Raw genomic sequence first — 8,266 nt, forward strand, 5'->3', positions numbered from 1 at the left:
CCTGTTTCAAAATCTTATGTCATCTTCGATTGATATTTAAGTGTTTTATTCATTTACAATAAATAAGAATTCGATTTCACCAAGAGTTTTTTTTTCAAATAGGATAATTTTTAATTCTGACATGATTAGTAACGAAAACCCAGCCTTCGGTTCTAACAATTCCAAGCCTTATCGAAAACCATGACTAAATTAGTAAGGGAATACCATACGACGAAATATCATAGATATATGAGAGCACAAAAAGTATTGAGTAAAAGTAAAACGCACTCAACATTTATAAATCAATCTAATATAGAAATTTAAATATCGGAGTGCTGTAAGAAAAGCTTGATAATAAATCCAATTGCATAAATAATCTGCTCTTCATTCAAAATGCAAATTGAAATTGTAAATCAATTAAATCGACAAAATTTCTCATCGTTCCACGGAACGGAATCGTTCCCGGAAAGTGATCACCAGGAAGGAAAACGTGAATCGCAGCTCCAAGTTCCTCCAACATCCAACAACCAGTAATAACAACAGTCAGTCCGCCAGTCAGGCAGTCGCGTAAGGTGAAGAAACTGAGAGCCGTGTGAGAGCATGAAAAGCTGCACCGGTTCCGCCGTATCGAATGTCCTCTCGGTTCCGACAGACTATACCTACTCCAAGCCAAGAGACCCTTTCGCAGCAGTATTGCTCTGGTCCGCTCAACCGAAACCCAAGACGCAAAAGTAACCCTCTCTGCACCTCGTTCGTTTGTTCGTTTGTGTTTGGTAATAAACCTCCTGAACCTTCCGGGTTGGACCATCCTCCAAACCACCCACTGGACCTCCAACCGGAACAAACGCCACGAGGAAAAAGCTCTCGGGTGTGAAAGTTTTATTCGCCAATAAAGGCATTTCGGTGGAAAAGGAAAAGTGAGATGGTTTCGCTTGTTTTCCCGTCCTCCTGGCTGAAGACGCGGTGACTGTAAATATCCCGGAAAACGGGGGGCTTCTTCTATCGGAGTTGGTTTTTCAGTGAGGTGATGGTGGGTTGCGAGCTGTTTTCCGGGCTTTGAAGTACGGATATACTGTGAGCCAGGGAAAGTGTATTTATTTATCCTTCCGACGTGCTCAATATTTAACGTTAGGGTGATGCAAAATCAGCAAAATAAAGATGTCTATAAAAAATAATCATGTTTTTTAAAAGGTTAGAAAAACTAATTTGGTTAAGGTAAAGATTATTCACAACAGAAAAGATTTTTTTTTCTGAAAATATCCATCCTGTTTTGAGATGCAAGTGATTTTTTATTATTTAAGAAAAAGGTTTTAAAAATGTTTTAATAGATGGTTTGATGTTGAAGTTTAGTTGAAAGATAGACACGTGGTGTCCACGTGGTTTATGTATGGTCCCGAGATATCATATAATTTATTTAAATCAAATTTAAATTCAAATCATCTTTACAAAACAAAAAACACTCTTAGGCTGGTACAAATATTTTTAAAAGCATTTGTCACCCCCCCCCCCCCCCCCCTTTCAAAATTGGCCCGAAAAATCAGGGGGCAAAAAAAATATTTTTACAATAAACTTAAAAATTTTAATGAAAATTCAAGTACAACCAACTGAAATCAAATTTAAATACATTCTCCTGCGTTTAAAATCATTTTTAGCATGTTTGGGTTTATTAAAAAATCTTATCGATTTCGATACAATTTTTGTTTTTGTCAGATCTTTGATTTTTTGAAAACTAATAATTGCAAAACAACTGAACTAGTGTAAAATGCATTTTAAAACAATTTTTTCATTTAAATGTGAAGATTATGGCTTGTTATTTAAATTTTTATATTTTTATGCAACTAGGTGCAAAAAGAGGATTTTTTCAGCACGAGTCGTACATTTATCCAACGAGGTTCACCGAGTTGGATAAATACGACAAGTGATGAAAAAATCAAGTTTTGCAACGAGTTCCATACAACGTTTTTTGCATTTCCGAAAAACACCCTTTGAACAGAATTATAAGACAAATGGTCATGCATTGATTCAATGAATCATTTAAATCAAAACAAATGTTGAAAAGTTTAACTTTTCCTATAGGATATAACATGTGCTGAAAAGTTCAACTTTTCAGCATCCATTTCAGTGCTGAAAAGTAGAACTTTTCAGCATTTATTTTGAAAAGTGTTGCTATTCGATTCTGTTATTTTTGGTACAGAAAAGTAGGCTATTTCGTCGTTCAAGAATGACAGGAAAAGTAAGTATTTTCACGACGGAATTGCAAAAAATGAATTTACGAGCCATGGTTTTAACATTTGAATGAAAAAAAGTGTTATAAAATGCAATATACCTACACTTATCCAATTGTTTTGCAATCATTAGTTTCCTAAATACCTTAGTATTGGAATAATTCTCCGCCAACTCACACAGCAGTTGCCCCGACCTCTCTTCGATTTACGTGAAACTTTGTCCTAAGGGGTAACTTTTGTTCCTGATCACGAATCCGAGGTCCATTTTTTGATATCTCGTGACGGAGGGGCGGTACGACCCCTTCCATTTTTGAACATGCGAAAACAGAGGTGTTTTTCAATAATTTGCAGCTTGAAACGGTGATGAGATAGAAATTTTGTGTCAAAGGGACTTTTATGTAAAATTAGACGCCCGATATGATGGCGTACTCAGAATTCTGAAAAAAACGTATTTTTCATCGAAAAAAACACTAAAAAAGTTTAAAAAATTCTCCCATTTTCCGTTTTGAACAATTTGAATAAAATGCCTCTAAACAAAAAAATAAAAATTGAAGCACTGTAAGAAAATCAATAGAAGAATTATTCTGTACAACAATCCATTTTTTTATGATTATGTCTTCTAGTTTGAGTTTACAGTTTAATTATTGATTCTGAAAACATCAATATGGAAATGATAAAAAAAATTCAAACATAAAGGATGTTTGAATTTAAAACAAAAACATTGCTCAAGCAAAAAACAACAGATGTTCTCAATTCTTTTTTTTAATATGTGAAAGTTTGATCTATTTTTTTTTTAATCTAGACTCTAAATTTATTTATCTAATATTTCATTAACAGCTTTAAGGGCCAGTCATAGAACTATTTTGGATTTTTTTCCGAGGTGATTTTCTTCCAAATTTGGATAATTGAGTATGGACTGTACTTAAAATAAAAAAAAAGTATTTTTCACCAAAATAAACTTAGAAAATAGTTTTGAAATCGGTGCCATATCCCGTTACTCATATGTCAACTATCTAGATGCGTGTTATTTATTGGAAAACGTCGAGATTTTAGCTTCAGATACCGTCAGTGGGGGTGAGATTGGGTCAAAGTGATTTTTACGGATTTTAGCATTTCTCATGTTATTCTCAATGAAACTGAATTCTGTTAAAAGGGTTGTGTAGGGGACATCTTAAGATGACTTCGTTGAAAAAAACTCGTTCCTAGAACAAATCCTGTTACATATTTTGGCAGATGTCTAAAGTTGGGGTACGTTTTTGGCCTCTAGAAAAATCATTTTTCTAATACAGTAGTTGTTCGGTAACTGGGCGTTGTTTAACTGGGCTGCTTTTTAACTGGGCGCTCGATAACTGGGCCGTAGCCCAGTTAAAAAGCAGACAAACGTCAAAAAACCAAAACAAACCGAAATCACCGAGGGGTTAATGGATGCAAAAATCATGGTCAACAAATAAAAAAACTTTTTTCAAACTATTATGTAATTTCAAGTCACAATTAAAGAAATATGAAAAGTAATCATTGTTAACAAATTTGAGTAACTTTTATTTTTATATTTTATCAAATAAATATTATGCATCGGTAGTCCCCTCGTTATTTTTCGTTCAGCCCAGTTAGCGAACAGCATTCGATGACTGGGCTACGTTCTCAGCCCAGTTACCGAACAACTACTGTATTTTTGTTAAAATTGCTCCAAAACTACCCAAAATGTTTGAAAATCTCCACTTCAAACATTGTAGCATGTCAATACGATTCCCTCGAACAACACTGGTAAACAGCATTACACTTTTTTCAGTTCACTTTCACACACTTTCGTGTAATCATACTTGAACTGAAAAATCCCAAGCAAGTGTGTAAAAGTGAACTGAACAGTGTGTAATGTTGATTATCAGTGAAGAAAAACTTGTTTTTACCATAGAGCAATTCCAGCTCAAATCAGGAATTTTTCTGGTAATTTTGTGCCCGACCCTCTCCGATTTCAATGAAACTTTGTTATCCTAGACCTATATATCTGTAAGCCCTTACATTCAATTGAAATGCTGTCAAAGACAAACTTATGCGAAATTGGACGAGCCGGAAAGGTAAAAATATTTACCAGACTGAAAAACCAAGTCTGTCATATAGAAATTGCCAAATACCACCCAAAAAACCCATTTTTCAAAATTTTTATTTTTTAAAACCGCTATATCTTCCCAAGAATTGGACATAGGACAATGGTCAATATGGAGACTTTTATGTAAAATTGTCTAGGGAATCGATTCGGTTTTTGAAAATTTCGACGTTTAGACCCCTTTTCAAAAAAACAGTTTTAGTAAATGATTTTTGAATTTTTTTAGAAGAGACATACCATCCTGCATTTTTCGTCAGTCTTTTGATAACATCTTAGGCTATTTCCTCAAAAGTTTTGAACAAAAAAAAACCGTGACATCACCATTAAATTTAAGTTTTAGACTTAAAAATCAAAAAATCTCATATAAGTGGCGTGTATTTTTGTTTCAGTGTATTTTTTCAGAAAGCTCGTCCAATTTCCTACAAGTTTGTTTTTGACCACTTTTTGATACGACGCAACGGCTTCGAGATACAGTAATTTTTAAATTGCACAATACAAAAATGTTTACCTTACCTTACACCCTTCTCAAATGTTGTTTTCAAGTACTATTGGCTCCATATACACAAAAATGGCTTATATAGGTCTAGGATAACATGTCTACAAAGTTTCATTGAAATCGGAGAGGGTCGGGCACAAAAGTACCAGAAAAATTGTAGCAATTATGTTTAGTCTGTATATTTTGATGCGAAAAGTCTGTGCGAAAATTGTAAATCACCCCCCGCTACCACGCAAACGTCAAACTTTGCTTGCTTGAAAACAAAGCTTGCCTTGACTGTGCGCGCTCACTTCCGCTGAAAAAAGGGAGAGTCATTCGGTGGACGCCAACGTGAAGAACGGTCGTGCGGTGGACGAGGTTCCACTCGGTGATACACGCTGACCGCGTGCGCGTGTGTTCTGTCCCGTGAAAAGTGGTCGCCCCGCCGTCAAGTCGTGCTGCTGTCGTGCGCCTTCGGGTGGAAAAAAGGATTGTGCCCAGACGCACACGTTCGGCGCAAAAACTAAGCCACCGCAGCCGACTCCAGTCCGAATCGACTTCGTTCCGATAACGCACACACACACATCATCGTCGGGACGGTAGAAGGCCCCGAACAGGGTGAGTTGGAGGCGAAAAGATCTCGTTTTGGATGTGCCATTAACGCTGCTTTGATTAGGGCCTTTTTTGTGCGTACTCGAACCGCCCAGGAACTTCGAAGCCGGAATCTCATCGTCTGCGTACGGTCTGCGGGAACAACAAGATGGCGGTCAAAATGCGGGCGAGAATCGCACGAGACAGCCAGGACTTCAACGCGGCCGGGATCAGGGCAAACGGCCGGGGCAGTTGTCGTGGGCAGCGGCAGCAGGGCGGTCGGTGATGGCGGAGAAAAAACATCGCCGCGAGGCGGCGGACGCCGGCGCAGCGGCTGGCGATCGAAGGGGATCCTGGCAAGGTCTTGCGGAGGAGGAGAAGTGAGTAGAGCGGGGAAAAGAAAAAGAAGGAAGAAGAAGAAGGAAAAAGAAAAGGGCTAGTAGCCGAAAAGGCGCGCGGAGCGCGGGAAAAGGAGAAGAGCACAGGGGAAGTTTGAAGAAGAGGGAAGGAAGAGTTGTACGAACAAACACACACACAAACACCAACACGTTCGATATGTTTGAATACACATGAAAACTAGATCACGGGTTTGCCTTTCTTTTTGAGCTCTAGAGAGCAGCTGGGATGTCATTGCGATTCCCTTTTTATTGTAACATGGCGCCCAACAAAACGAACCCAATCTGGAAATGTAGTTAGTTTCTGTTAAGTGTGTGTGCTTTTGAGTTGCTACTGTAGACAAGCTATGACAGCAGTGGGAGTAGGCTGTGAACAAGAAGAAAACAAAAAAAAAACGCAAGGCGGTAACAGTAAGGGGTTGAAGCCAGTTGTAGGCAATTGGTTGTCAGGCTCGTAGGAGAGGCAGCCATTGTGGGAGTAAGCTGGAGACGTTTTGGGTCATGCAGGAGATGACCATCTGACCACCTGTCTGAGCAGATTGCGCTGCTGTGTATCGTTTAGTACCGTTATGTTTCGATCAACATGATCTGGGGAGCCTTGGGCTTCCACACTTAGTTTGTTTTGAGTTTTTGGTAGTTTAAGTATGTGGCATAGGTCACGGGTCAGGCGGTCTCCAGCGAGCTTCTGGCGGAAGTTGTTTTGAGAATTTTCCGTGTGGGACTGCCATCCCACACGGAAAATTCTTCCCAAATGGCAGGGTTGTGTAGCAATTATGTTTAGTCTGTATATTTTGATGCGAAAAGTCTGTGCGAAAATTGTAAATCACCCCCCGCTACCACGCAAACGTCAAACTTTGCTTGCTTGAAAACAAAGCTTGCCTTGACTGTGCGCGCTCACTTCCGCTGAAAAAAGGGAGAGTCATTCGGTGGACGCCAACGTGAAGAACGGTCGTGCGGTGGACGAGGTTCCACTCGGTGATTCACGCTGACCGCGTGCGCGTGTGTTCTGTCCCGTGAAAAGTGGTCGCCCCGCCGTCAAGTCGTGCTGCTGTCGTGCGCCTTCGGGTGGAAAAAAGGATTGTGCCCAGACGCACACGTTCGGCGCAAAAACTAAGCCACCGCAGCCGACTCCAGTCCGAATCGACTTCGTTCCGATAACGCACACACACACATCATCGTCGGGACGGTAGAAGGCCCCGAACAGGGTGAGTTGGAGGCGAAAAGATCTCGTTTTGGATGTGCCATTAACGCTGCTTTGATTAGGGCCTTTTTTGTGCGTACTCGAACCGCCCAGGAACTTCGAAGCCGGAATCTCATCGTCTGCGTACGGTCTGCGGGAACAACAAGATGGCGGTCAAAATGCGGGCGAGAATCGCACGAGACAGCCAGGACTTCAACGCGGCCGGGATCAGGGCAAACGGCCGGGGCAGTTGTCGTGGGCAGCGGCAGCAGGGCGGTCGGTGATGGCGGAGAAAAAACATCGCCGCGAGGCGGCGGACGCCGGCGCAGCGGCTGGCGATCGAAGGGGATCCTGGCAAGGTCTTGCGGAGGAGGAGAAGTGAGTAGAGCGGGGAAAAGAAAAAGAAGGAAGAAGAAGAAGGAAAAAGAAAAGGGCTAGTAGCCGAAAAGGCGCGCGGAGCGCGGGAAAAGGAGAAGAGCACAGGGGAAGTTTGAAGAAGAGGGAAGGAAGAGTTGTACGAACAAACACACACACAAACACCAACACGTTCGATATGTTTGAATACACATGAAAACTAGATCACGGGTTTGCCTTTCTTTTTGAGCTCTAGAGAGCAGCTGGGATGTCATTCCGATTCCCTTTTTATTGTAACAAAATTCCTGATTTGAGCTGGAATTGCTCCATATCGTTGTATTTGAGCGTCTTTTTAGTTTCATTTGACCCAATGTCACCCCCTCTAAGGGGTAAAATCGGGTCAATTTTCAAACTATTGGCATTTAAGGTAGTGTTTATCAATCCCCCATATTTTGGGAATATGTTAGAAAAATATCTAAGAAAAAATCTACGTTGAAATATTTTCGATGCTATTTAAATTGTTTTTGTTACTAAGAAATTACGATAGGTGTATCGTTTTTTGACCCATAGTCACCCCCACTGACGGTAGTAAAAGAAGTTCCAACGCATCTTCTAAAACTTCCAAAACTTGAATTTCATCAAAATAATAGGTATCTAATATCCCATTTTGCTTTGAAATGCTTTGATGGCGAACACAAAAACGCGTTGTTCTCGGAATACTTCATTTGGCATATAAGCCGAATCTTCAATTATGGTCAGTGTAGCAAAATCACCGGTAAGAAATCGATAAAAAAAAAATCTGTTTTCTAGATTTTAAAATGTTTACACACAATTTTTGCATGGCCACCTACTTTTGTGCATCACCCTAACACAATTTACCAAACGCCAGGCAGCTGGTGAGAATATTGGTTTCCCGAAAATTGGCCCAATCAATTTGCAGTCAACGTTCGAGGAAGCAGAATT

At 40.1% G+C, this 8,266-nt stretch overlaps 1 long non-coding RNA gene across 1 annotated transcript; it reads left to right on the forward strand.

Annotated features, from left to right (window-relative positions):
- The first annotated feature begins 4,948 nt into the window (after positions 1–4,948).
- LOC120426353 (uncharacterized) lies at positions 4,949–7,528 on the forward strand. Its single transcript, XR_005606686.2, has 3 exons — positions 4,949–5,401; positions 5,460–6,974; positions 7,033–7,528. It is a non-coding gene; the product is annotated as an uncharacterized LOC120426353 (long non-coding RNA).
- Positions 7,529–8,266: the final 738 nt, after the last annotated feature.

This window comes from Culex pipiens, chromosome 2 (assembly GCF_016801865.2).
Source record: "Culex pipiens pallens isolate TS chromosome 2, TS_CPP_V2, whole genome shotgun sequence".
In the NCBI taxonomy this organism is placed as follows: domain Eukaryota; kingdom Metazoa; phylum Arthropoda; class Insecta; order Diptera; family Culicidae; genus Culex; species Culex pipiens.